This window comes from Nicotiana sylvestris, chromosome 1 (genome assembly GCF_000393655.2).
Source record: "Nicotiana sylvestris chromosome 1, ASM39365v2, whole genome shotgun sequence".
NCBI classification, from domain to species: Eukaryota; Viridiplantae; Streptophyta; class Magnoliopsida; order Solanales; family Solanaceae; genus Nicotiana; species Nicotiana sylvestris.
In genome coordinates, this window is record NC_091057.1 from 3,887,570 (window position 1) to 3,912,168 (window position 24,599).

Genomic DNA, 24,599 nt, shown 5'->3' on the forward strand with positions numbered 1-24,599 from the left:
TTGGAATTGCTTTATTAACTCCCGTACCTTTGCGAGGTATTCTTGCATTCGCGTCTCCCTGGCTGTATAAGTCCCCAGCATTTGATTGACCACGAGTTGAGAATCACTCTTGATTATAATCTGCGTTATGCCGAGTTCTCGTGCCAATTCTAGACCTGCAATTACAGCCTCATACTCTGCTTCATTGTTAGTTATAAAATGACATTTTATAGCCTGTCTAATAGTCTCACCCGTAGGTGGTACGAGGACTATCCCTAGGCCTGCCCCTTTTACATTAGATGAACCATCGGTGAATAAAACCCAAGTCCCCGGGTTTGCACCATTAAAAACTTGTAATTCTTTTTCTGCTTCTAAATGCATCCCCTGACTAAAATCAGCCACGAAATCAGCTAGTACTTGAGATTTTATAGCGGTCCTGGGTTGATAAATGATTTCGTATTCACTTAGTTCTATAGCCCATTTTGCTAATCTTCCTGAAAGTTCGTGTTTATGCAAAATATTTCGAAGCGAAAAAGCAGTAACTACAATAATGGGATGACATTGAAAATAAGGTCATAATTTTCTAGATTGTTAGAAAATAATAATAAACAAAATTGGCTTTGAGGCGTGAAAATCGACTGTCCTTAAAGAGTTATCGCATGTATACTAATTTAGGGAAAATACAAAACGATTCTCTTCAGGATACAACAAAGCCTGCAGTAACACTTGTGATTTTCTATATCCACTTCGTTGGAATTCTTGTGTATTTATAGGCAACCAACATACCATTTCAGAAAGGATGTCTTGTTTCACAAACATACACGACTATTTATTCGAATTTTGAATTTAAAATTCAAATAAATTTGATTTTACTGTTAAAAATAATTAACACTAGGATCTCGTGCCTGTTGAGTCAATCTCGTGCCTGTTGATACAACCTCGTGCCTGTTGAGTCAGTCTCGTGCCTGTTGAGATAATCTCGTGCCTGTTAAGTCAGTCTCGTACCTGTTGAGACAAACGCGTGCCTGTTATGTGCTATTTCATAATGATCAGTTCCGAGGCTAACAGGCACGGTACGAGTAAGGTCGGTCCCGGGAGTGTATCACATGACAGGCACGGAACTTCTTTCTTCCGATGTGGGAAGAATCCCACTTCCAACTTGCCAATAACAAACTATCTTACAATCCCCCACTAGTTTGTTATTACGCTTCATAACACTTGTGAATAATTGAAAGTATCTTTTACAGATTTGAACTTTCCTTTAGTGTAAGTATATTAAAGTTTTGACGAAGTTAATGGTATCTTAAGATTTGAACCACAACTCCTTGTGCCAAAACCGAAAGTACCACACACACAGTGTTATCTAGTAGCTTAGAAAATCCAGTATTCGCTTTAGCACGTTTACGACCATGTGCTCATCCTGAATTCATGAATATTTACAAGATCAACCCTTTAAATCTTGCTAGAAGCGGCACTACTTCAATATTCATATAGGTGGAATTAGTTACTATGTCCCTGTTACTCCAGACATTAATAATTCCATTAAGATTAATCAACCTCTTCATGTAACAGTTTGCACTTTGGAGTTTGTCTTTATGCCCCTGTTATAACAAGCATTTAACAACTCCTTAACTCCTCACATAACAGTAAGTAGTACAATAGAATTAGGGCTCCTAAAGAGGAGATCAGTGCTTAAACAATACAAGTAACTTGTTATTACCCATTGAACTTATATTGTTAGAGTGTATACTAACTCAAAGTGGGGTTCCTATTCCTTGTATTTAATTTAAGGGTCTCAGCCCCATCCCTCCACAAGTTTGTTGTACTACATCTCTACCTAATGGCTTCGTAAGTGGATCAGCCAAATTCTTATTTGATCTCACATATATTATAGCTATAGCTCCATTTGTAATTAATTCTCTTATATAAGCATGTCTCAAGCTTATATGTCTCGATTTCCCATTGTATATTTTATTGTAAGCAACACACATTGTAGTCTCACTATCACAGAATATGGAAATGGCTGGCATAGGTTGTGGCCACAACTTTATATCAAGTAACATATTCCTCAGCCATTCTGCTTCTTTTCCAGCAGCTGCTAATGCAATAAATTCAGATTCCATAGTAGAATGGGAAATACATGTTTGTTTCTTGGATGCCCAACTAATGGCTCCACCGCCTAGAGTAAATATCCATCCTGATGTGGATTTATTATCATTAACACTTGTAATCCAACTTGCATCAGAATATCCCTCTAATACATTAGGAAAACCATTATAGCAAATGCCTAAGTGCTTTGTATATTTTAAATATCCAAGTACTCTACTTATTGCTTTCCAATGATCATTACCTGGATTACTGGTAAACCTTGAAAGTTTACAAACAGCAAATGCAATGTCGGGTCTAGTGCAATGCATTGCATACATCATACTACCTATCGCACTTGCATACTCCAACTGTGCTACTGCTCTTCCAGTATTTGCAGTTAGCTTAACACTAGAATCATAAGGAGTATTATACCCCTTTATTCCTAAATGACTGAATTTAGTAAGGATTTTATCTATATAATGTGCTTGTGACAAAGTCACTTGCTTGTTATCTCTTTTGACCTTGATTCCCAAAATAGTATCAACTTCATTTAAATCCTTCATTTTAAAAACTGAGGTTAGATACTTTTTGGTCTCGGTAATTCCTTGTAGATTCGTACCAAAAATCAGCATGTCATCGACATATAAACAAATTATTACTCCATATTCTTTTGTAAATTTAGAGTAAATGCACTTGTCTGCATTATTATGTACGAATCCGGTTGATAGTATTACACTATCAAATCTTTCATGCCACTGTTTAGGCGCTTGTTTAAGACCATAAAGAGACTTTATCAATTTACAAACTTTCTTCTCGTTTCCCGGAAGAACAAATCCTTCAGGTTGTTGCATATATATTTCTTCACTAAGGTTCCCATTTAAAAAGGTTGTTTTAACATCCATTTGATGTACGTAAAGATCATAGATAGAGGCCAAGGATAAAAGGACTCTAATGGATGTTATTCTTGCAACAGGAGCATATGTATCAAAATAGTCTATGCCTTCCTTTTGAGTGAAACCTTTTGCAACTAATCTTGCTTTGAAGGTTTGGACAGAACCATCTGTATTGTACTTTCTCCTAAAGACCCACTTACAACCTATAGGTTTTGATCCAAGAGGAAGATCAACCAAAACCCAAGTGTTGTTGGATATAATTGAGTCTATTTCATCATTAATGGCCTCTTTCCAAAAGGCAGCATCTCTAGAAGACATTGCTTCTTGAAACGTCTTTGGGTCTTCTTCAACATTTAATACAACAGGAATTTGATTACAAACGTTTGTCCTATCTCCTTCAACAAGAAATACTATAGATTGTGAAGAAATAAAATCAGAACCAAGATGTTTTTCTTTTCTTATTCTTTGGCTTTTCCTTGGTTCTATCTGCATATCATCACTTCTTTCCTTAGTTTTAATAATTTCAGAAAGCGACAATTTATTAGCATCGATACGTTTTCCATTTATTTCAGTCATTTCATCAACATTGTCATTTATAAATCTATTTTCAATAAATTCAACATGTATAGATTCTATAATGACATTAGATTCTAGATCTAGCAGTCTATAAGCTTTGGAGTGTTGTGCATATCCTACAAAAACACTTTTAATTCCTCTAGGACCCAATTTTGTTCTTTGATGGTCAGGTACTCTATAATAGGATATACACCCCCACACTTTAAAATAATTTAAATTTGGTTTTCTACCATTCCAAAGCTCATAAGGCGAAATATGCATACTTTTTGAAGGCACTCTATTTAAAATATAACATGCAGTTAGTAGTGCTTCACCCCATAAATTATGTGGCAAATGTGCATTAAGTAACATAGCATTAACCATATCCACCAAAGTTCTATTTTTTCTTTCCGCTAACCCATTTTGTTGAGGAGTATAAGGGGCACTCATTTGATGTATTAGGCCATGCTCTTCACAGAACTTATTAAATTCGTTAGGAAAATATTCTCCGCCTCTATCACTTCGAATAATTTTAATTTTCCTACTCCTTTGATTTTCCACAACAGACTTGTATTCTTTAAACTTTTGAAAAGCTTCGTCCTTAGTTCTAAGTAGGTAAACATATGTAAATCTAGAGAAGTCATCTATAAAAGTAATAAAATATCTTTTGCCTCCTCTAGTTAATTCTCCATTTAATTCACACAAGTCTGAATGTATTAAATCTAATAGTTCTGTGGATCTTTCAACTTTACGAAATGGTTTCTTTGTCATCTTTGCTTGTATGCAAATTTCACATTTTATATGTTGAGTTTTACATGAGATATAACCATTTTTGGACATATAATTCAAGGAGCCAAAATTTAAATGTCCTAGTCTAGCATGCCATAAACAAGAATCAGACTCAACGATGTAAGCAGAAACATAATTTATTTCATTAATACTCAATTTGAACATGCCGTTACAGTTATAGCCTTTTCCAACAAAAATACCATTTTTAGACACTATTACATGATCAGACTCAATAACTATCTTGAAGCCTTTCTTTGACAGCAAAGTAGTGGACATTAAGTTTTTCTTCATATCAGGAACATGATACACATTTAGTAACGTCAACTTCTGGCTAGATGTGAAGTTAATCTCAATACTTCCTTTTCCAGCAACATCTGCCGCAACATGGTTTCCCCTCAAAACTTGTTCAGAATCCTGCACTTCTGCATATGTCTTGAACATCTTCTTGTCATAACAGACATGAATAGTAGCACCCGAATCTAGCCACTAGTCTTGAGTATTTGTAGCAACGGTAACCACATTCAACTCTGTGACCATACCAATTTGCATTGCGGAAACCATGGCAACCAGTCCTTGGGAAGAATTTTCCACTACGTTTGCCTTTTCAGAATTTTCAGATTTTTCAATCTTTCTAGACTTTTCGGTATTGCCTGCATTGAAATTTATTCCTGCCTTTCTATATATGCAGTCCCGAATCATATGACATTTCTTTCCACAATGATGACAACTAAAGTTCTTTCTCTTTTTAAAAGAAGACTTTTTGGAAACTTCCAGATGTTTGTTCCCACTTCCTGAACCATTCTGACTGACAAAATTGACTGCGGAACTCGATCATTTTATCCATAGAATGTAGGATTTTCTTTCTATAGTCATTCCAAGAGGAAGGCAATTTCGAAAGAATAGCACCTATTTGAAGTGCATCAGGAATTTTAACTTCAAGATCACTTAGTTTTGATACTAAGATTTGCAGTTCATGAATCTGATCCATTATAGGCCTAGTATCAAATATTTTAAATTCAAAGTACTGTAGAGCCAGGAATTTGTCAATACCTCATTTTTCATTCTGGTAAGCAGTTTTTAGAGCAGTCCAAATCTCTCTTGGCGACTTCAGATTGCAGTAAAGATCATAGAGTCGATCTGTCAAAGTATTCAGAATATGGCCGCGACACAACAGTTCATCATGTTCTCGTTTCTTCCTTTCTTCCTTGACTACGTCAGAATCTTCTGCTGTGGGCTCAGGCATCAGAGGCAAGGCAGAATCAAGAACATAGTAGATATTGAGAGCGGACAACAAGAATATCATCTTGTCTCTCCGACGGGTAAAGTTCGTTCCATCAAAGCGATCAAGTTTGATGAACTCCTTCGGATTCTCAACAACAGACATCAATTTCTCCATAGCAGTATAACTCTTTAAGATTGTTAGAAAATAATAATAAACAAAATTGGCTTTGAGGCGTGAAAATCGACTGTCCTTAAAGAGTTATCGCCTGTATACTAATTTAGGGAAAATACAAAATGATTCTCTTTAGGATACAACAAAGCCTGCAGTAACAGTTGTGATTTTCTATATCCACTTCGTTGGAATTCTTGTGTATTTATAGGCAACCACAGACCCTTTCAGAAAGGATGTCTTATTTCACAAACAGACACGACTATTTATTCGAATTTTGAATTTAAAATTCAAATAAATTTGATTTTACTGTTAAAAATAATTAACACTAGGATCTCGTGCCTGTTGAGTCAATCTCGTGCCTGTTGAGATAATCTCGTGCCTGTTGAGTCAGTCTCGTGCCTGTTGAGACAATCTCATGCCTGTTGAGTCAGTCTCGTGCCTGTTGAGACAAACTCGTGCCTGTTATGTGCTATTTCATAATGATCAGTTCCGAGGCTAATAGGCACGGTACGATTAAGGTCGGTCCCGGGAGTGTATCACATGACAGGCACGGAACTTCTTTCTTCCGATGTGGGAAGAATCCCACTTCCAACTTGCCAATAACAAACTATCTTACAGATGTCATGATCAAAGCTAATGCTAACTTTTCTAGCTGTGGGTATCGTGTCTCAGCATCTAATAAGGACTTACTTACATAATAAATAGGAGATTGTTTACCTTGGTCCTCTCAGACTAAAACAGCACTGACCGCAACTTCAGATACAGCCAGATAGATGAGAAGCTTTTCCCCACCTTTGGTTTTGCCAATAACGGTGGTTTTGACAAATAAGCTTTCAAATTTCTAAGGGCTTGTTGACAATCTTCATTCCATTCGAAATGATCTTGCTTTTTGAGTGCAGAGAAAAACTTGAAACACTTTTCTGAGGATTTGGAAATAAATCTCCCCAAAGCTGCAATTCTTCCCGTTAATCTTTGGACTTCCTTCTTATTAGTAAGGATATCAGGGATTTCTTCTATTGCTTTGATCTGAGAAGGATTTACCTCAATACCACGGTTGGAAACAAGAAAACCCAAAAACTTACCTGATGCAACTCCAAATGCACATTTTTCTGGGTTGAGTTTCATATTAAATTTTCGCAAAATATCAAATGTAACAGATAGATGAGAAATGTGATCATGAGACTGCTGGGTTTTGACGAGCATATCGTCTATATATACTTCCATTGTCTTCCCTAAATGTTCTTGGAACATTTTGGTGACCAACCTTTGATAGGTTGCCCCAACATTTTTGAGACCAAAGGGCATTACTTTATAACAGTAAGTCCCCCTGTCTGTGATGAAAGAAGTTTTTTCTTCATCACTAGGAACCATTTTAATTTGATTATATCCCGAATATGCATCTAAAAAGCTTAAAAGTTCATGACCATTTTTCTTGGGTATGACCACCATGTTAGCTAACCAATTAGGATATTTTACCTCGCGGATCGACCCGATTTTTAATAATTTTTGGACCTCATCCTGAATCACCTGGTTCTTGAAAGCACCTTGCTTTCTTTTCTTTTGTTTTATTGGTGTGAAAGAGGGGTCCTCATTGAGTTTGTGAGTCATCACATCCGGTGGTATCCCTGTCATGTCAGCGTGGGACCAAGCAAAGCAGTCTACGTTAGCTTTTAAAAATTCAATTATCGTACCTCGCATGTCTGAGCTTAAATTGGCTCTGACATAAACCTTCCATTCAGGCCATTGCTCAAATAATATCACTGCCTCGAGCTTTTCAATTGTTATTTTGATGCTTTCATTTTCTTCAAGTTCCTGAATCGTATCAGGCCTCGAGTCCAAATCTGTCTTTTCTTGTTCAGCTGAAGTTTGATCTTTTACACCCTCAACTGCATCCTGTAATTGCTATTTTTCTTTATTTATGGTGCTCGTTCCTGTTACAGCGTTGATACTTCTAGCTGTCTGCTGATCCCCACGAATTTGGCAAATTCCCCATGGTGATGGGAATTTAATAACTTGATGTAGAGTTGATGGGACAACATCCATATCATGTATCCATGGTCTCCCCATGATCATATTGTAGGTCATTTCTGTATCAACTACCTGAAATTTAGTTTTTTTAACAACACCTGTAGCAAAAGTTGTTAGAATTACCTCTCCTTTTGTTACCACACTTGAATTGTCGAAGCCTGACAAGGTGTGTGCCTTGGGTATCACTTTGTCTTCAGCTTGCATTTCACGTAATACCCTTAGTAGTATAGTATTTACAGAATTCCCTGGATCAATCAAAACTCGTCTTACATTAGTATCATGTACAAGTAAAGATATTACCAGAGCGTCATTATGTGGAGTTATAGCTCCTTCGGTATCTGCATCATCGAACGAAATACTTTCATTTTCTAAAACCTGCCGCACCCGTTTCCTGTGTGTAATTGTTACTTTAGAAATCTTGTTGGAGGCTGTGTAGGTTATGCCGTGAATATCTTCTCCCCCACTTATCACATTCACTGTTCTCTTGGGTGAAGGAGGCTTTGGTGGCTCTTGCCTATTTTTCATATAGGCTTGTTTTCCTTTTTCACTAAATAACTCAGTGAGGTACCCTTGCTTCAATAGATGATCCATTTCACTCTGCAAGAATCTACATTCTGAAGTTTTGTGCCCGTGATCATTGTGGAATTCGCACCAATGATCTGGATTGCGTCTATTTGGATTTGATCGCATCTCTTTTGGCCACCGTACCTTATCTCCCATGCTTCTCAAAACAGCCACGAGCTCGGAGGTAGAAACATTAAAATTATATCCGTCGAATCGTGCCTTTAAACTTTTGTCATCATCTCGTGATTCTTGTCTGTTCCGATCATTCCTGAATTTCGAAGAAGAACCGGAGTCCCTGTTCCTCGATTTTTGATCATATTGCTGGCTATCTTGTTTTGACCGTGGGTCTTTTCCTGCGGGTCTCATATATGGATCGTACCTGTTTTTACCCGATCTTTTTTCGGTTTCTGATCTTCTGGAACCACCCCTTTCTTCATGATGAAACTTAAGTATGGTATCTTCTTCAATTCACAGCTTCGTACTATACCGGTTGTAAACATCATTCCACGTGGTTGCAGGAAATTCTCGAAGGCTTTCTTTGAGTCGTCTCGTGGCTTCAGAACTTTTGTCATTTAAATTACTCGCAAAGGCTATTGCAGCCCAGTTGTCAGGCACACGGGGTAGAGTCATTCTTTCACGCTGGAATCTATCAACAAAATCTCTAAGCAACTCCGAATCTCCTTGTTTGATTTTGAAAATATCTTCCATTCTTTTCTCAACCTTTTGTGCTCCCGAATGTGCTTTAATAAAAGAATCTGCAAGCTCAGCAAAAGAATTTATAGAATTTTCAGATAAAAGAGAATACCAGGTTAATGCACCCTTGGTGAGTGTTTCTCCAAATTTCTTGACCAGTACTGATTCAATTTCTTGTTTGGTCAAGTCGTTGCCTTTCACGCCTGTTGTAAATGCAGTCACGTGGTCACGTGGGTCTGTAGTACCATCATATTTCGGGATGTCAGGCATTTTGAACTTTTTCGGAATTGGAAGGGGAGCAGCACTTGGCTTCCAAGGTTGTTGTGAGTATTTGTCTATGTCTACTGCTTTTATTACAGGCGGAACTTCAGGGATTTGCTCAATACGCTCATTTTGTTCCTTAATCTGTTTCTGCAAGGTTAGTACTAAATTTTGCAAATAGGAATTATTTAAATTACCTGGTCCCCCTTCATGTGGTTCGCTGGTGGTTCCTCCATTTCCAGAATTAACAAGACTAGAACGGGGATTCTCCAATGTATTATTATTAGGAGTTGGTGTGGGTGGTGCAGCAGCAATTGACTAACTAGAGCCTAAAGAGCTTTGCCGACCTGTGCATCAATTAGCTTTTGTAAAGCATTTGTGCCTCCTTCAAAGTGTTCAAATTGTTCTTGTTGATCGGCACGGGATTCAGTAACAAGAGTGCCTTCACGAGATTGACGTGGGAAATTTGGAGGGGAGGGGACCACGTCACCTTGATTTTGATGGATTTGATTTTCATGGTTTCCCAATGGGTTATTACTGTTATTGTCGGTGTTGTTTGACATGGTGATAACAATGGACAAGATATAGCGTAAAAGAAAAGATTATCAGATTCCCGGTAACGTAACCAATTTGTTTAACCAAAAATCTGAGTCTTTGGTCAAAGCTAAAAAGAAATTCGGGTTACTGATAATCAGGAGACGAAAATAAAATATTTTTGAGAATGATGGTAAAGCAGTAAATAGCTTTGTATTTCAGTAAGATCCCAATAGTATCTTCTCTCCTTACAGATGGTGAGTTCTTCTCCTTTTATAGTTAATTCTAGGAGAAGATGTAATGCCTTTGTCTTAATGAGGCAATTATGAGCAATAAATGACATTAAAAGAAACGTTACACAATCATTTCTTTTTAATTCAAATATTCTAACGTATTTGATATTTAATATTGTATTTAGACTCTTTTACGTCATCAGATTCGTATCTTCAACTTCTTCCGATCTTCGGTCTTTAAATGACTTGGATAGGTACGAGACTCGTACCTATTTTAGTAACGGTTCACACCTATGTTGCTTTCTTTTTCCCTTATCTGTTGTCGCCCGTGCCTCTTGGCTATTTATTGTGTTTTGACCGTTTGACCAGTCCACGTGTCATGTCACGTCACCTACAATGTAAATTCAGGTTTTTCCCAATACAGATACTGCAAGGTACTTCAGGTGAATTAGTGGATTAAATATAGCTAACAACAAATAATACGCTCTATAGGAACTCAAATCCAAGAATTTAAGAAATCTCAATTTACTAACCTGATGGAAGGGATTCCATTCAGTAAATCCACATGGGTCATTCGTCGTTATTACTGACCTTAAGTGCTAGTGAAAAGGCTTTCGTGTTTTGGAGCCCAACGATGCAATCTCAGAAAGCTCATTATTGAAACTGAATCTCACTCGATTTTCCTTCCAATCAGAAGGTTGAAAGTGGCTATAATGCCCTTCCACTGCCGACATTATCTTTTCTTTTCTACTCCTTTCCAAGCAAAAGTGAAGCACGATATCATGAACCTGGCAATATTTGACTTTACCGTTATATCTTATCCTTGAAACCATTACCACGTCACTGCTAATGAGATCCGCTCAGCTGCCTCTTCCATTAATCTTTCAGATTCAACGTTCTGCACGAAGTCTTCCGCGATCCATAAACTTATCAATTTAGACACTGGAATTCTTGCATCCTCGGGAAACATCCCCATGTAAAGAAGGTAAAGTTTTAAATGATCAGGTAAGTTATCATAACTCAACTGCATAGTCGAAAGACTATATTCTTCAGAATCGCCAAGACAGGAAAATAGAGAACTTTTAACCTCATGCCACCAATATTCTTTCATTTTCATTTTTTTGATAATTTCAGATACCAAGACAATCACTAGAGGCAATCCTTAGCATCTTTCTGCAACTGCTAGACTCACATCTTCTAGTTCAGGCGGGCAACCTTCATTTTCAAACACTTTTTTCTGCAACAATTGGCAACTCCCTTTTGGTGTAAGGAATGGAAGGAAATAAGTGTTGCGGAAGCCAAATGTATATAGTGTGAATAAGTCACAACTACTATACCAAAAATTATGACAGCCACCAAATAATAAATAAGACAATAAAACAACAATAAAGGGAACACCAGAATTTACGAGGTTCGGCTAATTTTGCCTACTCCTCGGACACAACCAATATTTTATTTCACTCCAAAAATACAAGTGAAATAATACTAAAGAGAGAAGATACAAATGTCTTAAACAGATGAGAAGGCAAATGAGAGGTGTGTTTAAATCCTAAACATTAAGCCTTCTTTTATAGGGGGAAAATCCCCCCAACTTTTGTTTTCCCACCGATGTGGGACAAACATTTTGCCAATTTCAACAAATCTCCACCTTGGCAAAATTCCACATCTTCAATTTTCTCTCAATAACAAATTTTGGTTGTGTCTTCATCTTCAATCTTCAGTGTTCAACAATGTTGATCAAATCCAAACAATGTTGAAACTTGATCGCAGTCACCACCTTTGTCAGCATATCAGCAGGATTCTCCGTAGTATGAATTTTCTTCACTGTGACTCCACCTTCTTCTATGATTTCTCGTACGAAATGATACCGAACATCAATGTGCTTCGTCCTTGCATGATACACTTGGTTTTTCGCTAATTGAATAGCACTTTGACTATCACAAAAAATTGTGATACCTTTTTGTTCAACACCAAGCTCCTTTAGCAATCCTTGAAGCCAAATTGCCTCTTTCACAGCCTTTGTAATAGCCATGTACTCTGCCTCTGTTGTAGACAAAGCAACTGTTGACTGCAAAGTAGACTTCCAACTAACTGGTGCCTTTGCAAAAGTAAACACATAACCAGTAGTTGATCGTCGTTTGTCCAGATCACCCGCAAAATCTGAGTCACAATATCCAACTACAGACTGATTGTCTTCCTGCTCAAAAACTAACCCGACATCTACAGTATTATGAATATACCGTAGAATCCACTTCACAGCTTGCCAATGCTCCTTCCCTGGATTGTGCATATATCTGCTAATAACTCCAACAGCTTGTGAAATGTCAGGCCTTGTGCAAACCATTGCATACATCAAGCTACCAACAACATTTGCGTATGGTACCTTTGACATATACTCTCGTTCAGCTTCATCCATTGGCGACATATTAGTACTTAGCTTAAAATGGGGAGCAAGTGGAGTACTAACTGGCTTAGTCTTGTCATCTATGCCAAAACGTTGTAGTACTCTTTTCAAATATTCTTTCTGAGATAAACAGAGTTTCTTTGAACGTCTATCTCTTATTATCTCCATGCCAAGAATTTTCTTTGCCTCACCCAAATCCTTCATCTCGAACTCCTTCTTCAGTTGAATTTTCAACTTATCAATTTCTTCCGAATTCTTGGAAGCTATCAACATATCATCAACATATAGGAGAAGATATACAAAGGAACCATCTTTAAGCTTGTGCAAATACACACAATGATCGTATTTGCTTCTCTTGTACCCTTGCCGCAACATAAACTCGTCAAATCGCTTGTACCATTGTCTAGAAGATTGTTTCAATCCGTACAACGATTTTTCAAGTTTGCACACCACATTTTCTTTTCCAGCAACTTTGAATCCTTCTGGCTGAGTCATGTAGATTTCCTCCTCCAAGTTTCCATGTAAAAACGCAGTTTTTACATCCATCTGAACTAGTTCCAAATCCAATTGTGCTACCAAAGACAACATAATTCTAATGGAGGAATGTTTTACAACTGGAGAAAATACTTCATTGTAATCAATTCCCTCCTTTTGAGCATATCCTTTGGCCACCAATCTTGCTTTGTAGCGAACATCTACTTGGTTAGGAAATCCTTCCTTCTTTGCAAATACCCATTTGCACCCAATTGCTTTCTTTCCCTTCGGGAGATTGGCCAATCTCCATGTATGATTCTGATGAAGGGACTGTATTTCATCATTCATGGCAATCCTCCACTTATCTTCTTCTGAACTTTGGACTGCGTCTTTATAAGTGGTAGGAACATCATCAGCTACAATTGAGGTTGCACAAGCAACTGTCTCTATGAGACGAACAGGTTTCGTTATTGTTCTTTTTGGCCTGCTGGTTGCTATTGATTCAAGTTGTTGTTGAGGTTCCTGAGTTGGAATCTCCTCTACTGGCTCTCCTTCCAGAGGGTAATCTTCATTTGTTTCCTCCTCTGCTTCTTGTGTAGGAAAAATAAATTTTCCCTCAAACTCCACCTGCTTAGAAGCACCTTTATTTTGTTTGGTATCTTCTGTTACCTTATTTACCATAGCAGATTCATCAAAGGTAACATCCCTGCTGAATATTACTTTCTTTGTCATAGGACACCATAAGCGATATCCTTTGACTCCAGAAGTAATTCCCATAAAAATAGCCTTCTTTGCCCTTGGATCCAATTTTGACTCCGTCACATGATAATATGCAGTTGAGCCAAACACGTGCAAAGAGTTATAATCTACAGCAGGTTTTCCATACCATTTTTCAAATGGTGTCTTGCCATCAATAGCAGCAGATGGTAGACGATTAATGAGGTGGCATGCATATGTAATTGCCTCAGCCCAAAATTCTTTGCCCAAGCCAGCATTGGACAACATACACCGTACCTTCTCCAGCAAGGTCCGGTTCATACGTTCTGCTACTCCATTCTGTTGTGGTGTATGTCTAACAGTGAAGTGTCGGACGATGCCATCATTTTCACAGACCTTATTGAAATGATCATTTTTGTATTCACCTCCATTGTCTGTGCGAATACACTTGATCCTCCTGCCTGTTTGATTTTCCACCATCGTCTTCCATTTGAGAAAAATTCCTAGCACTTCATCTTTGTTTTTCATTGTATACACCCACACTCTTCGAGAAAAATCATCAACAAAGGTTACAAAATAGTGCTTCCCACCCAATGAAGGTGTTTTGGAAGGACCCCAAACATCAGAGTGTACATAATCCAAAATGCCTTTAGTATTATGGATCGCTGTACCAAATTTAACCCTTGTCTGTTTCCCTTTGACACAATGCTCACAAAACTCCAAGTTGCAAGCCTTGACTCCTTTTAACAATCCTTGATCTGATAGAGTTTTCAAGGATTTTCCTCCAGCATGTCCCAAGCGCATGTGCCATAGCTTGGTTGCTTCTGCCTCTTTGTCGTCACTGGATGTCACTGTCACTGTCCCAATAACTGTACTGCCACGATAGCGGTACATATTATTATTCTTCCGATTAGCCTTCATTACCACTAGTGCACCGGAGCATACTCTCATCACTCCATTTTCTGCAATGATTTTGAACCCTTTTGATTCTAGGGCTCCCACAGAGATGAGATTCTTCTTCAAATCCGGTACATATCGAACATCTGTTAATGTTCTGATCATTCCATCATGGTTCCTTAATCGTATTGAACCAATGCCATATGAGGTAAGAGGGTTGTTATCCGCTGTGTGGACGACTCCATATTCTCCTTCTTGAAATTCCACGAACCAGTCCCTGTTGGGACACATATGATAGCTACAAGCCGAGTCCATCAACCATATGTCTGATGATGTTGATGACTCTGTTGTAACTAATGAGAAGTCTGAATCATCACAATCAGCTACATTTGAATCCATAATGGCCTTTCCATTGTTATGTTTGGCCTTATTCTTCAACTTCGGACAGTCTTTCTTCCAGTGCCCTTTTTCTCGACAAAAAGCACATTCATCTTTGCTGGGTCTGGATCTTGACTTGGATCTTCCTTTCTTTGTCCTCATTTGATTTTGAGGACGACCCCTCACAAATAGTGCTTCTCCTTCTCCGCCCTTCTGTTTTTCTCGCTTTCTTTGTTCATAGCTGTACAAAGCCGAACAAACTTCTCTGAGAGAAATTTCGTCATTTCCATGGAGTAGAGTAGTTTCAAGGTGCTCGTACTCATCAGGAAGTGACGCCAACAACATTAAGGCCAAGTCACCATCATCATAAGTTGTATCCATATTTTGCAAATCTGTGACCAACTTATTGAAACTGGTGATATGTTCATTCATCGTGGTACCAGGAACATAGGTGAAGTGAAACAGTCTCTTCTTCATGTACAATTTATTTTGACTGTTTTTCTTCAAAAATTTATCCTCCAGTGCTTTCCATAATTTACTTGCAGAAGTTTCCTTTGTGTATGGATATTTCTGCTCTCTAGCAAGGTAGGATCGAATGGTACCGCAAGCAACACGGTTGATAATTCTCCAATCTTCTTCTCCAATAACATCTGGTTTCTTTTCTTCAATGGCCAGATCTAGCCCTTGTTGAAAAAGGACATCTAGAACCTCGCCTTGCCACATCCCAAAATGTCCGGACCCGTCAAATATTTCTACCGCAAATTTCGCATTTGACACAATTCTTGTCATAAGCGAAGATGTCAATGATGACGTATTGTTGACACTTGATGTAGATTCTTCTTGTTTATTGTCTCCCATCTTTGACACAAATATTATTTAATAGCTGACGACACAAATCAAGATTATTTCCTTTCTGGTGTGGAAGATCAGACTAAGCTGCAACCACAGAGCATACTCAGACAGAACCTTGACTCAGTTACCAAGATAAATCTTTTCTGATGTGGAAGATCAGACTATGCTGCAACCACAGAGCATACTTAGACAGTACCTTGGCTCTGATACCAATTGTTGCGGAAGCCAAATGTATATAGTGTGAATAAGTCACAACTACTATACCAAAAATTATGACAGCCACCAAATAATAAATAAGACAATAAAACAACAATAAAGGGAACACCAGAATTTACGAGGTTCGGCTAATTTTGCCTACTCCTCGGACACAACCAATATTTTATTTCACTCCAAAAATACAAGTGAAATAATACTAAAGAGAGAAGATACAAATGCCTTAAACAGATGAGAAGGCAAATGAGAGGTGTGTTTAAATCCTAAACATTAAGCCTTCTTTTATAGGGGGAAAATCCCCCCAACTTTTGTTTTCCCACCGATGTGGGACAAACATTTTGCCAATTTCAACAAATCTCCACCTTGGCAAAATTCCACATCTTCAATTTTCTCTCAATAACAAATTTTGGTTGTGTCTTCATCTTCAATCTTCAGTGTTCAACAATGTTGATCAAATCCAAACAATGCCATAAAATCCCACATATCATCCAAGACAATGAGATATCTCTTCCCCATTAAGCGTTTCCTTATCATGTCGGCTAGGATGTCATTCTTATATCCCTTATCCTTGTAATCGGTAACTTGTTTGAGAAGCTCTTGTAATAGCTCTCTCCGGTTATATGTTTGGGAAACGATGCACCATGCTCGAACATCAAAATGAGAAACAATGATGTCGTCATTATACAACTTTGTAGCACAAGTTGTTTTACCTTGTCCCCCCATCCCAACAATTGGGATGACATCTAGGTCATTTGTTCCTTGAATTAGATGCCGAATTATTCTTTTCATGTCATTCTCAAATCCAATTATCTCCTCATCATTCATAGGATTGCTATGTTGAATTGATAGATGTTTAGATGACTCAACCACTGTGCAGGGCCTAAGATCAATGTTCTCCGACCACATCTTGGTCACCTCCGTACGAATATGCTTGACCTCTTTTATGATTGAAAGAAGTGCACAAAAAGAATGCCAAAGAGCATTATATTGAGCAAGAATAGAGTTAATGGCAATCTCAGCTTCATATGTCAAATTGATAGTACGCCTCTGAAAATCTTTAAGAATTTCATGTTCATGGTGCACTTTCGCGACATCTCTGAAAAGGGATTTTAGAGATGAGATATCTTTCTCTAAAATGACAATATGAGGCTTCAACATGAAATCTAAACATGTTTCATATTTTAACATCTCATTCAATTTCCTTAAAAGAGAATCCAGAAAGCTCAATCCACCAACCGTGGGAAACTGCGATGGAGTAAATTTAAAGGATTTGTAGTACTTCTCAACTACTTGCGCCTTTAGATTTTCAATTTTCTCCAGTATCTGTCTCGAGCAAAGATTTATAACGCTACAGTCATCTTTGGTTATAGAGCTAGGAAGAAGCTTTTGAATAACACACAGAACATCACCCACAAGAGATCCCACATTTTCCAAGATATCATTCAGAATCCTACCACTAATAAGATGTTTCAACGCATTAGCAAGAAAAACCAACAAGAGATCTATTGCCACATCAATATCTTGAGCAGAGACATTTTTAGGAAAGTTCTCAAGCTTTTTTTTATATACACCAACAGACATTGGAGATGATATGAAAATTCTTTTGGTAGTTTCTTGTCCTTAAAAGTTATCGATCGAATAAAATTTGAAGCCTTTAGTTCACAGAGAAAAATCTTCTTCATTTCAAGCTCCACTAGCACAACCAGGCATAGTAGAAAAGAAGGTTTACTCTCGATATCAAATGTATCATATATATCCTTATTAATCCAAAGATCAAGACAGAATTGTCCAACATTTTTAGCCATGATTTGCATTTGGATGCTCAAGCCTTTTTGCTTCACATGCTCAATGTAGACATTAATCTCAGTGTCATACAAGAATATCAGAAACCTCATTCTCTTTTGAATGCATTTCAATTGCTTGAAATATCTGTCTGTCTTCTGAAGAATTCTGACTTCTTTACTGAAAAAAGTGTCAGACGAGAAAAAGTACCTCAGTGCATCGTTTAGATTCTTGTCGCTGCAATCCATATACTCCGACAGATACAATGAGAATCATTCATCTCATAACTGTAACTTAATCTGGTAATACAATCAATGAATACCAACAACTGTGTTACTATCCTTTACACATTAAGGTTAGTTTTGTATTCATCTGAAATTCCACCAAAAACCGAGTTAAGCATTTCCACAATCGATTGAACCTTCTTTGTGATTTTGACCAAAGAATCTTGTAAAAGAGCATGAGGATACTTTAAAAACATTCTCAAAAATCTTAGCTCCATTTCAAGTGTCTTGATTTGATTAATCATGACAACATCGAGATTGCCTCTACACTTAATCCTTCTTAAGTGATCTAACACATCCTCAATGTCGCTATGAGCCATCTTCCCTACATAGAGTAGAAATTCCTGCAAGTTCACCCAACTTATGTTATATCAATCTTCACTAACAGCTTGTTTAAATTGTTGTTACATGTCATTTTATAATGTATCATATTGTATTGTACTGCATTATATTGTATTGTTTAATGAATACAACGTTTGGATAGATTGTATCATTTGTTGTTGTTTCATGATGCCACACACTAACAATATGAAGAATAAACTTGCAACATTACTAAGAAAAAATAGGATAAGGAGTAGAATTACTATATAAAAAAGTGGAGCAAAGGATGAAATGTGATTATTTAATAATAAGAAAGGGCAAGAGGGAGACGACGCCACCACACCAAATCCATCATCCCATAAAGTGGCATTTTTCGTCGTTATGTAACGATGGATTTAACAATACGGTGCAATAAAATTTAATAGCAATAATTCTTATCAAGTAAAACCAACTTAGAGATTTGCAAACAAAGAACAATTAACACAAGTTAATTAAGCTCAAGTCTTACTGTTTAGCTCAAAGTTACTAATGTGCTTTGTAAGCTTTAGAAAACAATCAAAAGATAAATACGGGTAAATCGTAATCAAATATAATTCGACCTAGAGATTAGATAGATGATATTGTCGTTCTAGATCTCAAAGGTAAAGAAAATAAACTTAGCTTAAGAGAGAAGCAATAGTTGGAGACCAAGAAAAAGATAGAGATAGAGAGAGAAGTTGTATTATTTGAGAATAATAACAATGATGCCTATTACAATGTGAAGGTATACTTTATATAGTAGGAGACCTTTCTCGAAATAATCAAAAAGTACAAAAGTTTGTGGCTTCCACTGAGTAAAGAAGCAAGACCCTAAACGACGTCGCCTTTACTTTATCAACTGGGTCGTGCCCTCACTCGGGTCGACCTTATCATAATGGACGTGCCCACTCGGCGTGAGGACGTTGAGAGCCAAATTTTACCCTATACAGTTAGTCCCTCCATTCGTTGGAGACGTGCTCGATGACCGTCTTCAATGGACGGACATGCATACTTCGCTTTTATGGAAATTTGGCCGCACCCATAGGCGCCTCTTTCAAAGGACATGAGTGTGTGTAATATTGTTGAGCTGTTGACATATGACCCCTTTTCTAGAATGACGTCACTGGTCACGTGCGTCATCATTATACTTGTTCCCGAGATGATTCAGAGCATGACGTGACGTTTTGGTTTCCCGCGCCAGTTTTCGAATTGTGCCTTTTCGATTTACACGTACCTTATCCCTATAAATAGAGGAGTGGTTCAATGTGATTCATCTTTCAAACCCTTGGAGAGTGTCCCTACATTTCGTTCTTCATCTTTCTTTCTGGTAATCGCTACTTTATTTGAGAGCTACAATTTCTAGGGATTGTACCTCTTGTCGTTGACACCTTTCTTTATAAATTATACCATGGCTAAGTACGTCAAGACGGTAAAAAGACTAAGGATAATGCCCCTTCTAGGGCTTCGCCTTCCTCCGATGGTGAGGGGGAAGAAGTGGAGAAAACCCTCCTTCCCCTAACGGTGGATAATATCCTTCCGAAAAACCTGAGTATTCGAACTGACTTCAACTCGAAATGCCCCTCTCTTCATTGGAAGCCCAGTGAGTTATTGCAGTCTCACCTAGACGCCCTCAGAACTACGTACAACATCTCCGACCATGTTGAAATGCCAATGTGCATAGGCCTGGGTTCTGCACGTTCTACGAATATGCGCTTAGGATTGGATACAGCTTTTCACTTAACCCCCTAGCGGAAGAGCTTTGCCGCTTCTACCATGTGTGCCCGGCTCAGCTCACACCTTATGCGCTGAAGGTGTGCCGAATTCTCACCACACTTGCGGGCGAGGCCGGGAACGTAGTTTCTGTTCATCACCTGTTACATATGTTCAACCCTAGCTACATGAGAGGTACCATGCTCCAATTGAGGAGCCATGGCAAAAAGAGCTTTGTGGTGAAGTTTGATGACAAAGCTAACTGTAACTTCTGGCGCAAATACTTTTATATCAGGACGAGGCACCTGATATCCAACCCCGAAGGGTTTCCGAAGACGTGGAATTCGGGATGTAAGTATCTTTGTGCATGATTTCGTGATGCTTTTGTTTTGGACGATCAATCATTACGATTTATTTTTCTTCCTTTTGTAGTGGCGGCTCGCCCGTCTCATCCCGTTGATGACATTAGGCCATGGGTGGCGGAGCTGATACCGTATGCGGAAAAATGTCGTACCTGGGCTGAGTTTCGTAGATTGTATGGCCCAACTGGTAACAATATTTCCCGTTCTCCTCTCTTTTCCTTTGTTTTGGCTTGAAGATCCCTTTATTCAATGTATTCTCATTTGGCAGGTCGGGGCGCTTCTACAAAGGTGAAGAAGAAGAAAACCGTTGCTAGACTGTCTAGGGTAGAGTCTGACTCTGATGGGGAAGATATATTCGCGGGAGGCTCGCCTAGAGACAATGCTCTTTCGACCTCACAGCAGGGGGCTGCACCGGTGGCGGTTCCTGAGGCTGTTCCGGTGGTGACACCTGAGGCCGTGCCAGTAACGCCGCCTGAGGCCGTGCCTATGACGGTGCTTGAAGCCGCTTCAGCGGAGGCAACTTCTAAAGGTGAAGAGCCGCTGGAGAGAAAGAGGTGGCAACTGATTACCGGCAAGGGAATTACGACTGGGGGCGTGAGGCCTAGCGAGCCCCGCCGAGAGCCGAGGTCAGTTTTTATGGCTGAGGCCATTTGTTCAGGGAGATTGGCCCCTCGGAGAACAGCCGTCGTTGTTGATAACTGTGATTTCTACATATTTTATACCCATTCTTACCTAAGCTTTGTGCATTAATTGCCATAAATTAGTCCCAAAATGCTTACAAGTTGCGCTTGATTGCAGGTTTGAGCGACAAGATGACAAATATCAAAGATCGGCTAAAAAAGGAGTGAAATCTGCCAAGTGTCAAAAGACAACTGAAGTGGGGAACAAAATAACTTGTGCGGTCCGTACTGATGTGTCACGCGGCCGCACAGAAGAGTTCAGAGGCTGGGTTATTTCAAGGCCTACCTGCGCGGTCCGCACTGCTTTGTCACACGGCCGCGCAGGAGAGTTCAGAGACCTTGTATTTTCCATGTCAAATTGCACAATCCGTGCCCCTTTCCATGCGGTCCGCGCCCAAGAGTGTCAGAGACTCAATCATTCAAGGCCAAAAGCCCACGCGGCCGCACACCTAATCAGTGCGGTCCGCGTGGATCAAATTCAGAGAGGGTGGATTTGGACCAAAACACCTATGCGGCTGCACTCCACTTCTACGCGGTCTGCCCTCATCACCCTATGAGGCCGCGCGTCACATTTATGCGGTCCATGAAAGCAAGATATGAAGACCCAAACCCATACGCGGACGCGCGTCATTTGTGCATCGTCCGTGCCAGACCCTCAGGGGTATTTTGTCTGGTTTTTCCTGTGTAGTATAAATAGAACATTTTACTTTTTTAGGTGAAGTTTTGTTTTATCAGATAGCAACTGAACTCGAGACTTCATAGTTTTAGCCTATTTTGGGTAATTTCTTGTAGTATTAACATGGATTTGAGTAGATTAACATTGTAGTTAATTATTATGTCAATTTCATCTACTATTTCTTCAATTTCTATGTCTACTATGGCTAGCTAAACCCATTAGCTAGGGTTGTAGCTAAACCCTAGTGTGGGTAATTAATGGGTATAATTGTTTAATGCATGAATGATGTTGGGTATTTGTTATTTGGGTTAATCTTATGTTTTCATTAAGATTTGGTGGTTGCAAACACTAAGTCTAGCCTAGTGGGTCTTGACTCTTCTTGAGAAAGAGAGTCTATGACCCCAAGATTAATTCCAACAAGGAATTGGTATGGACCCATGATAATGGTAGTCCCAATTAACGGGTTAAACCTCGAGAGAGTAATTAGCCAACTTGAACCATAAGTTGCTTGGGCAAATTGGCCTACCCAATTGGTCTCAAGAGAGCCAATTGGGCAAAATCGCTCTCTCTACTGAAAGGTGTGAGAGTGGGTGCAAAAGTGCAATGGTTATAACATAAGTCCCATAGTCATCATTCTTGCATTAGGAATCTCTACCCGTTAGTTGACCACCTAGGTACATGCCACGACCCTAGTGCCTTTCTCTATATTGCATACAACTTAGAATCAATATCTTAGCATAACGTAGCTTTAAACTTGTAGTTGATAAATTGTAGTTGATAATCAAAAGAAAACCAAAAATGTTAGAAGATCAATTTAGGAGCTAAAACATAGTCCTAGACCATACAAACACTCAACTCCAAATTAAAGCTCCCTGTGGAAAATTCACCCCAATACCACTATTGGGTAAAAGTATTAGCGTCCACTCTTCCATAGGTTGAGTCCGCTGCGATCACTTTTTCGCGCCGTTGTCGGGGAGCTTTACGGTGTTTGACTATTTGTTAAGAGGAGGTTTTACCCCAAGCACAAAGATGGGGTAGAAATGCTAATGCTAATGACAACATACCAGACCCTCCTCCACCTCCACCAACAGTTCTACCCAATCAAGGGTACACAAGTGCAATAGTTCCTCCCCGAATCCGGCAGGAAACTTCCAAATCACCAATGTCATGCTTGTCACACCTCCTTTTTCGCCCGCGCCCCCGCAAAGGGCCGCGGAAGGGAGTTTTTTCCAATTAAGGGACAATCGAAATGAGATTTATTTATTTATTTCAGAGTCGCCATTTGGGAGATTTATGGTGTCCCAAGTCACCAGTTTAATCCCGAATCGAGGAAAAGAATGACTCTGTATTACAGTCCGCGAACCAGAAATCCGGATAAGGAATTTTGTTAACCCGGGAGAAGGTGTTAGGCATTCCCGAGTTCCGTGGTTCTAGCACGGTCGCTCAACTGTCATATTCGGCTTGATTATCTGATATAATACATGTTGAACATATGTGCGAATTTTAACTTTTAACCGCTTTTATCATTATTATTATTTTTATCGAGAATTGCAACATCGTGAAAATATCTCTCGAACCACGTCACATCAATGTACCCGTGGTTATCGACATATTTCGACTCTATTGAGATTTGGATTTGGGTCACATAAATGTGCACCCGAGTTTAAGAAAATAAATTGTTAAAGGCGCGTCTAAAGCGACTAGCGTATCATTATTTTGGGTAAGGCCGTGAAATTTGCTAAACGACCAATCCCGAAGTCTATACAATTATTAACCATTTATTGAGGGCCCCGCAACTTGTGCATTTTATTGGGTGAGGCTCATCTCATTTATTTTAAAAGGATAATCCTAAAGTGCCTACATTTTTTCTATTAAATTTGTCTCTTAAAAAATGAAAGAGAAAAGGTCCTAATTAATTTACATGCTTACGAGTTGTTATAGTCGGGTTCCGAACGCAATTTGTTAAATCAGAATGTAAACACAATATGGATAGCCCGTTGGCCAACGTGGACCCAGGCCCAACGTGTATGACACAGAACTGGACCTGGGCCATCTCATTCACATGTTACTACCTAGCTACATTATACTAGGCATGCTCACAGTTTGTCAAATTAAAAAAAACTTGGCAATCTAATTTTAATCCTAGACTATTTACATGCTGAAATTAACCAATAGTATCTAGCTAAACAATATTCCTACAAGTTTCGAAACGGTCTATTCGTTTAATGAGCTAACTGTTGAATGTTTAAGAATAGTCTAAATCAACTAACATGCTTTTTGAGACATGATAATCATCCAATAATAACAAACTAACTGGACAGAGTTACTATACCATTTATTTATTTTTTAACAATACATAGACAGTTCGTCCACTAAGCTACTATCAGATGTTCCATTATATATATTAAATAACTACATGATTCTGATATTAGGAAGCTAAATAATGTACATATACGAATAAAATTCAGAATATAACTAAGATAAATTCAGAACTTCAACTCTTCATTTCATATTCATGCTTCATGTTTCAGTTTACAGTAACCAGCGTGTCAGTTGTGTACCTGATATTGGAAGCAAAAGAAGAGGAAGATCAGCAGAAATGCAGTAGCATACAACAAGAACAACACCCAACAACAAATTTAAAAAACCAAGCAGAAATCCAGCAACAACCAGTGAAGTAGTAGCAAATAACCAACCAAACTCAAGGAAACAAATCAAATGAAAATCCTGAAACACCAACAATAATCAATGGGCAAAAACAAAGTGAATCTTTTTTAGATTGAAAGACAAGTTAATGTTTAACCCTTAAATCTTGACCCCT

The 24,599-nt window shown here is 38.5% G+C and overlaps 1 pseudogene; it reads right to left on the minus strand.

Annotated features, from left to right (window-relative positions):
* The window catches only part of LOC104226952 (putative late blight resistance protein homolog R1A-3), a 275,847-nt pseudogene extending 257,516 nt beyond the window's left edge, over positions 1–18,331 (minus strand).
* Between the last annotated feature and the right edge of the window lie 6,268 nt (positions 18,332–24,599).